The sequence below is a fragment of the Felis catus genome, chromosome B2 (genome assembly GCF_018350175.1).
Source record: "Felis catus isolate Fca126 chromosome B2, F.catus_Fca126_mat1.0, whole genome shotgun sequence".
Lineage (NCBI taxonomy): Eukaryota > Metazoa > Chordata > Mammalia > Carnivora > Felidae > Felis > Felis catus.
Window position 1 is genome coordinate 143,151,834 of NC_058372.1, and position 9,122 is coordinate 143,160,955.

The 9,122-nt window shown below is 44.5% G+C and overlaps 1 long non-coding RNA gene across 2 annotated transcripts in view; it reads left to right on the forward strand.

Moving 5' to 3' along the window:
- LOC109500016 overlaps positions 1-4,207 on the forward strand; it is a 14,383-nt gene extending 10,176 nt beyond the window's left edge. Inside the window, exons 6-8 of one of the 2 annotated variants that reach the window (XR_006598457.1) lie at positions 55-153; positions 282-488; positions 1,223-4,207. This is a non-coding gene — a long non-coding RNA (uncharacterized LOC109500016). Of the gene's footprint in view, positions 1-54; positions 489-1,222 lie in introns of both variants that reach the window. The other variant, XR_006598456.1, reaches the window with a different exon arrangement.
- The last annotated feature ends 4,915 nt before the right edge of the window (positions 4,208-9,122 follow it).

Sequence of the window (9,122 nt, forward strand, 5' to 3'; positions counted from 1 at the left end):
TTGAAGCTGTTACTCAGAAGCTGTTACTCATCTTTTCATCGGTTTCCTTTACAGAACATCTAAGATGTTAGCCTGGGGAGGCAGGGAGACAGATGGAAGGTGAGAAGCCACGGATGATCTGGACATCCTGAAAGAAAGGCCTTGAGGCATCAGGTGGGTCCTCGTCCAAGGAGCTGGAAATTCGTCTCCGTCTTCCCTGTCGTCTGTCCTAAGTGGTCTTGGTATTTTCAGTCCCGTCATGCCTTGACCCCCAAAATTCTCTTTCCGGTGTTGGGAGGAAGGATCCTTGAAGTGATCCAGAGAAAACGCTTCCTTTACTTGAGAAAACCAAGGACCGGAGATGTGAGGAGACCTGCCCGGAGCCACAGACCTGCCGTGGGAGAGATGGGACCAGACCCTGTTCCCAGAACGTCCAGGTTCACCTTGCCTCTCCTGAGTGACCACTGCGACCACGCTGTCTCCTTCTGATACTTCATAATATATTCCCAGTAGGTAGAAACACACCTATTCATGTTAACTATCACTGAACGTAAAGGTGGAACTAATATTACAAATTCTTTCGATACACTATTGCTTGGCTTTAGAAAAAAGCATATGTTTGGAGAGTTATACATTTTTTTTTTTGCAAAATTTCCTTTTTCAAAAAAAGATTGCTTGAATTAATTGTTCTTATTTTAAGAGAGGTAGAGAGAAAAAGAGATCCTCTGCTAATATTTTTGTATTTACTTACTCTTCATCTGAGAAACTTTCAAGCACGCACCAAAGTAGAATATGGTGAGCCCCCACGGATCATTTGCTCAACTTCAAGGATTATCAGCATTTTGCCAATCCTGACGTCAGAGAGCTCTTAACATACAGTTTAATCCACAAAGATTGTATTTCCATCTAGCTTTTCATGGCCAAGCCGACTATGTAAAGAAAGACAATTTTTTTACATGTTTGTTTGTTTTTGAGAGAAGGAGAGAGCTCGTGGAGGAGGGGAAGAGAGAGAGGGAACAGAGAAAATCCCAATCAGGCTGTAAGCTGTCAGCACGGAGCCCAATGCAGGGCTCAAAACCACAAACCATGAGATCATGACCTGAACTGAAACCAAGAGTGGACTTAACTGACTGAGCCACCCAGGCGCCCCAAGAAAGACAATTTTAACTCATTTCCTGATCTAAACAGATAGGGAAGATCGTGTTCTTCTGCTGGCTACTCACTGATTTCTCCATTCTCAAAGGGCTCCTGGCACACCTTCCAGGCCCCACGTGGAGACAGCACCCACACCAGGCTACGTACCCTTACTGAATGACCAGGCCCTGATCAGCCACCGTTGCCTGGAGCCGTGCAGCCTGCGGGGAACAAGGGACTACAGCCAACAATCTGGAGTTCTCACCTCGGCCTTGCTGCTAAACCAACCCAAGCCACAGGATGTCCCCAGTGACTTGAATTCCTCCATCCATAGACTGAAGCTGTGTCTGACCTATATCCCCAGAGTCTGGGAGAGGCTGTCATTGACCACTTAACATGCACTGCTGTGCTAGGTATGGCACTGGGTACGTCTCTACCACACGCTGCACTGGTTTTACTACAGTGCCCATCACTAGCTGTCACTTTCCTGTTCATTTGTCACTTGGCTTATTCCGCTTTGTCTATTGCCCATCTCCTCCTACTAAAGTGCAGATTCCTTGGACACAGAAGAAGCGTCTCCCCTGTTTGCTGTTGAATCCCTGTGAAAGACTGTCCACCCTTCAGTGAGCTAGCTGTCTGCTGAATCAGATGGGATAGTGCATATAAAAACATCGCGTGCAATAACACGTAGGGTGTTGTTTTTATGGTGTTGCTTTAGCTGGTTCTTGACCTGCTGAGCCCTGTGCTCTCCAGACGTTTATCCAAAAGCATAGCTGAGAGAAGAACCTAGCAATCCTCTCTCCTCCCTTTCCAGTTGGCAAGTTCTTCTAGAGTTTCCACTGAATTGTTGGGCTTTCTGACCGCTGTTCATCCCACAGGAGATCTGGAGTCTCTGTACATCTCACAAGGCTGCATTAGTATTTATTCAGGTGGTGCCTTTACTAACGTTGATAAAAAATCCATGGAGGCGGTACCTCTGGTAGATTGTATTTTCCAAAAGTGGCTGAAGCAATATACTTTCCATCCCACATACTCTCACAGTCCTACTGGACATTTCTGCAATAAGAGGTGGGCTCCATGAACCAGAGCAGGCCTTTGTGACTGCCTTGGCCAACAGAACACAGTAGAAGTGATTCTGCATGCCTGCCAAGGCTAGGTCATAAAAGGCATACAGCTCTGCCTGGATCTTTCTTTGTCTCACGATGGTCAGACTGAGAAGCCGGCCACCACGTTGTGAGGAAGCCCAGGTCACATGGGGAGGTCTTCATTACTGGGGAGAAATAACGAAGGATGATTGTCTTTTAAGCCATGAAGTTTTGGGGTCATTTGTTATGCGGCAACCGATAACCGTTGCACAGACTTTTGGAGATCACTCTGGTTTCACTGCCAGCATAGATGAATCTCTGTAGAAGAAATAATGGGCCTGGGGGTTGGCTGTCTGGTTAGAAGAAGGGTCTAGGGGATTCGTAATGAAGCTATGCTTGCATACCAAGCCACTATTTTCACTCAGGGCAGCTGGAGGTAGGACAATGGAGATGGCCGCTTCTGAACATCACCGTGGCTGTGCAAGTATCTCTGCAGTTGACGAATCTTATAAGTGTGTTTAGTAGCCCTTCCATAACTTTGTAAGGCAATCCAAAGCCCTTCTGAAATACCCATAAAAATAGTTAAACAATCGTTTCACAATAGTTAAACCTTGAGAACTGGACATATTCTTGGGTCTGTAATGTTACTGGGATCCCCAGTGAAGTGGACCCACTCCATCCCCACTCCTACCCTACACACACAAGACCTCCGGTGGTGTAAAATGCCAGAAGGGATGCCAGCTCCTTCTTTAGCAAGTCATTTTGGGGACCGGCGCTGAAAAGACAAGCAGTAATGTTTTTGGAGTCCAACACTGTCATGACCTCCAACATTTCATGTTAATGTTATACATCTGGAATAAAACCAGAGGAACATGCATGACATAATAACAGTCAAGAATCCTAGAGAACAAATGGCTTCAAAACAGCATGTACCCTAGACGCCCGCAAGTCTCAGCACTGGTTGTTGAGTGGCCGTGGGGGTATAGGGCCTGGTGGGGAGCAATCTGTGCGTTTACCCCATTTTTGTAAACAAACGGCCTTCCGCATGTTAGCCTGGCACATATTTAGCAGCGGGCTTTGAAAGCTTGCTCCCCTGGAGACTTTTCCTAGGAAAGTAGCAAGACTTTTCCAAAAGAGTCAAAAATTGTAAGAAAATGGCTGGAAACAAAACAGCTTTGCAGAAGGGATAGAAATCATACAGCAGGGACTTATCAAACTTTCTTCCTTGAGGGCATTTGCTTGTTCTTTGATTCTTATGGCCTTCCCGCCATAGCCCAGAGGGCCTGTCATCTCTGGTTCACCCTTGAATGAACTGCAGTAAAAAAACTGCCTGGGGTTGCAAACATCACTGATGGCTGATGTAAGGGGAGCAGATAAATGAGAAATGCAGGGCTACACCCTTTCTAGGGAATGTTTGAAAATTTGCCATTGTTCCTGAAAATCTGCGAACTGCTTTCAAAGTCTGAGAATACAGAGGGAAAGTTTCGGGCTCGAAAAAAGGGAAAGGGGTTACATTTAGGGCTGGGGGAGCCTTGGCCTTTGTAAATTGCAACGACTGTCCTGATCAGGCACACTGGACTTCTTTCTCTATAAGAAAGTTGTGGGGTTTGTATTAAAAAAAAAAAAAAGAAAAAGAAAAAAAAGGAAGATCACTCCATGTCTATTTTTGTTAGGGGAATAGCCTTCGTTGCAAGAATCTTTTGTGATTTACCCAAAATGGATATCGTGGACCGCAAAGCAGAAAATAGATCGTTACAATGCACTGGTGTTACATGTCACCCAAGTTTAATCTGACCACTGACTTCAGATGTGAAAGACTCTCCCTGCTCCAAATTGCACACAACCATTGCTGAGGGAGGAGGACGATACCTCTTCAGTGGGGCCTCAGGAAAAAAGTCACATTGGAAAAGCAGGCGACCGATGGCCAAGTCCTTCTCTAAACTTTTCAGACAATGTTGAAGTAGATATGTATTTTGGATTGATCAAAATACAGATTTGAATCCAGCAAACAATGTTTGTGATTTCTTCTGTGTCAGAACCATGTATATATATGACTTATATATATATATAGTTTGCATAAATATGATACATATATATATACATACACAATGTGTGTATATATGTATATATCTGATACACCCACACAGAGATGCAACACAGACAAAAAAACATGATTGAGGTCATGGATTCTTGACAAGATAGGAGGGATTCAGTCCCACAGAAAAGGAAAATCCTCTTTCTCCCGTTCACCTCCAGAGATCTGATAATTACGTTAGAGGTAGAAGATCACTATGTCTTGAAAAGCACCAGACCCTGCTACGGATTTAACCTGATCCTTGCAAAGTAGAGCTGTGATATGTTTTACTCCACAATAGTCATGTGTTCAGAACACAAATTTGCAATAAGTGCAAGATACAGGAGCTTCTGAAAACAAAAGAATAACTAGAGGTGGCCAGAACAGACTATGCATGGCCTCTTGGATCAGTAACCTCTGGACCACTGCAAATCTGCAGTGACAGGACCGCCTCGGCCTCCTGCACCAGGACTTTCCTCGTCAGCGGCTCCCGACCGCTCTGGGGCTGGTCCAGCCTGCTGGACCAGAGGCCAGAGTTAGGAAAACGTGATTCCTCCCGCCCGCTTCATCCCTAACCTGTGCTTCCTGTTCTCTACCAACTAGAGAAAACAGGTCGATATCTACCCACGATCAGCCAAACCACAATGAAATTTGATGGTTGGAAAGTTATTGGCTGTGAAGTGCTGAGTCCCACAGGTTATAAAAATTGGGTTTAATGCACAGAAGAGTGGCAAGGACAGAGCGCAGAGTCCCGTCTTTAGTGAAGTCCTCGGCGGCAATGAGGAGAAAGACCCAGCTCTAGGAAGCACAGAGGTGGAGTGATCAAATCTGACATAATCCCTTGGGGCCTCACTGTCCCCGTTTAAAAAAAAAAAAAAAAAAGTTATGACTTCCTAGGGATTTAGAAGTTACAAATATGAAGAGATTGAAATAATTTAGGAGACGTGTTCTAAATTCTCTATGGAAATATAATTATTAACTTGATCTTTTTTTTATTATAATGCACAAATGTGGGACAGGCTACATAATTTGCAAGAGCCAGTGCAAAGTGAACACGAGAGGCCCTTGGACAAAACTTAGTATGTATTTCAGGCTGGGGACAGCAGAGCATTAATCCAAGCACGGGGCCCTTCCAAGCAGGGGCTGTGTGATTGCACGGGCCCCGTGCCCGGGAAGCCAGGCCTGCACAGACCAAAGCTGAAAAGGGAAGGAGTGATCTGTGACACTTGTAGGGTGATGTTCCTGTTTGCCTTGGGGCACAGGGGTGTGGAGAGAGCGTGCACAAGCCCCACGAGGGCAGAAATACTTGTCTGGTTCACTATTCTTCCGGCGCCGTAACTGTGCTAGGGAACAAGGGGAAAAAACAAACAGAAAACAAAACACTGCTTCAGGATACGTTATTATTTCCACAATCATCTTTAAAAACGCACAAATATATATGACAGGGGCGCCTGGGTGGCTTGGTCGGTGAAGCGTCCGACTTCGGCTCAGGTCATGATCTCGCGGTCCGTGAGTTCGAGCCCCGCGTCGGGCTCTGTGCTGACCGCTCAGAGCCTGGAGCCTGTTTCATATTCTGTGTCTCCCTCTCTCTCTGCCCCTCCCCTGTTCATGCTCTGTCTCTCTCTGTCTCAAAAATAAATAAACGTTAAAAAAAAATTTTTTTTAATATATATATATGACAAAAAAATATACTATCCTTAAGCCCTTCAGGGGACAAAAACTAATTCATGCTATTTAGTTACAGATAAATGTATTTACTTAGATGTACTTACATATGGACCCTATACCAACTATATGGACAGAGAATCACCGTCTCAAAACACTCTGCATCTGCCATTTGGGTTCAACGGTGCTTTCCCTTGTGTTCCCAAAAAGTGATTCTTGGATTAAGTTGATTTGATTTTTTCAAAGAGTTTTCTAAGCTCAGGCTCACAAGACTAGAAGCTTGATTGTTAAACGTTCATGCAACCTAAGGAGAAATTAACTACTGGGCATCTTTTTCCTACTTCTCTTTGTTTCTGTCTCGGATCTCCTTTTTCTTCTGTCTTCCCTTCTTCCCTCCTCCTCCTGTTTCCCATATAGGTGTCTTTCACCATCTGTGTAATATACATAAACTTTGAATTCTAACTACAGCCATCATGGGACATCTGAAGATGACATCTTTTATGATCAAGCTCCATTGTTCAGGACGCTGTTCCCATTTCTCCAGAGACATCTCAGACTCTGGTACTGAGATTACTTGTGTAACAGACACGAGCCTCAGCCACAGTAAGCATGAAAGATAATATATAAAAGCATATGCGTGAATACGTAAGTGTGCTTTTATGCTTGTCACTTTGTCTTAGCTCAATCCTGGTGATTAGAGTCCAAGAAATCCCATTTCCCGTGGTGAGTACGCATGCTGTATTTCCAGAGTGGCTAGCGTGTGGCCCGTGTGGAGGATTCGTGATGAATTATGGACCTTGGAAATATGAGACGGTTCTCTGGGAGAGGTAAGTAAATAAATGCAGGTACTAAACTCTGTCACGTACAGGAGATTTGGGTCCGACTCGAGGTTTCCCGGGACACACTGTCTTGCATGAGAAGCCCTGTTTAGCTTTCCTCCTGTTGCTTCTGTGCAGCTGAGTCCACAACCCTACCCCTGGTCCCTTTTGTCTGTGGGAGGCAGAACATTGTCCCCTTGATTAAAAAAAATAATAATTTCTAGAGAGAGGTAGTCCCCCACGAAATACTAACTAGCCTTGTAGGGCTTCTTATGAATATCTTCCTTTCCGGGGCATGTACGGTTGCCAGGTGAAATAAAGGATGTCCAGTTATATAGGAATTTTGGATGAACAACAGACAATTTTTTAGTATAAGTATCTCCCAAATATTGCATGGGATATACTTATACTAAAAAAATTACTAACTGTTTATCTAAAATTCAAATTCAACTGGGTATCCTTTTTGGGTTTTGCTTGTTGGTTTGTTTTTGCTAAGTCTGGCATCCTATGGAGCATGTCATTTAGCAGAACACACTTTGGGCATTATTGAGGTTTTACTACTCTCCTATTTGTGTTTCTATAGCAAACTTACCCAGAGCATGAAGGGTATGAAAGGTTGATTGCGTCCCACCAGGGTAACTGGCGCAGTAACACTGTCTGGAAGAAATGAAAATGGTGCAGCACTTAGGAGGTTGTGGGTCTGGAGGCCCCAGGAAGACGAGTCCTGGAGTGTGCAGACATGATAGGAAGCTCCAAGGAAGCAGTGACCACACCGGGGAGGGGAATCGAGCAAGACCCCATGTTTCCTGTTTGGGGTCTCCTCCTCTTAGACGGGGCAACAGGATACTGGCAGAAGTATCTGTGTTGTCTGTTTCGTTGGGATGTTTCTGCTTTGGCAAAAATACTCGAGTATCTGAGTCAGCAAAAAGGATGCATCGCTCCTGGGAAAAGGTAGTTTCGGGGGAATACCCTCAAGCTGGTGTTGGGGAGGGAATAAATCCTAGGTGAGGATAAATACAGTCTTCAGCAGAAGGCTGTGGCCCCAGTCTGAAATGGGGATATCAGAAGTCTATTTTCCTTTTCCCTCTGGCAGAACCACATGGTTATTGGCAGAAAAGGCTGTAAAGTTTGGAGCAAATTAATTTTTTTTCATATAAGAGAAGGAAGAATTAACTTGCTGACGAGTTCTATTTATTTAAGAAACACATAGTTACTGTTTGCCAGGCATTACTCTAAGTGCTTTGGAAGTTTCAACTCATTAAATTTTTAAATAAACCCAGAGGGCAGATGTTACCATTCACACCATTTTACAGGAGAATCTGAGGCACAGAGAGGTTAAGTTCCTTGCCTGAGGCCACACAGCTAGGAGGTGGCTGAGTCAGCAATCATTCCATACAATCTTTCAACATCAAAGAGGGCATGTGCCAGGGTTATATCAGGCAGCCAACCTTTGGTGTGATGATGATGTTTAAGAAGATGAAGAAAATGAAGACGCACTTACCAGGCACAAAGCTAGCTCAGAAAAGAGACACATGACAGGTAGCTAGCTGCCACATCATAAGCACCCAAAAAATCGTGGTTATTGTTCTTGCGCCAACAAACCTTAATCGTGCATGCCAGGCCCAGTACAAGCTTCTGGGGACACATACAAGAAGCAGGCTGATCTCTGCCACAGAAGGTGACAGCTACAAATGGCGCCTTCCGCCCACATGGGACAAGAAGGTAAGAGTGATCTCATTAGCTAGGGCAAGCAACTCGTTTAATAGTCCTTGAAAAGTTCAGAGAAGACCAGACCACCAGGGATCAAGCTTACCAGCCAGTCTCCTCTCCACACTGCTCGCTTGGCTGTTTATCTGTATTTCCTGAAGATGTGCCTGTTAACTGCACTGTATACCCAAATATTCATGTATGGCATCTGTCCAGCAATGTTGGCCAAATTAACGGAATAAATCACAGTATTGTGTATCCCTGGAATTTTTTTTTAAAAAAAGTATTATTGCTAAATGGTGGTGTATTTCCCAACATCTTGATAGGAGAGATTTATGGGACCAGATATACTAGTATTTGGGGTATGCAAATTTGGACATTTTACTGAAATTTATAAAGTCAGGGAATCTCGGGGTTGGCCGGTACCTTCAAGTTGTTCTGGTTCAACAGTCGTCCAGGGGTCTGGATGTCCCCTACCTTGTTCCCGCTAAGTTCTAGAGAGCCTTGCTCTTAGTAAAGCTACAAGTACTGTTTTCCGTATCAGCCACTTATTACTGCTGCTGTGAACTTCAGCTGTACATCCTGTGCTCTATCTTATCTAGAAAACTGGGAAGCTGCAGGAGATGACTCCAGGCTACAAAGTGAACATTGATCACATTC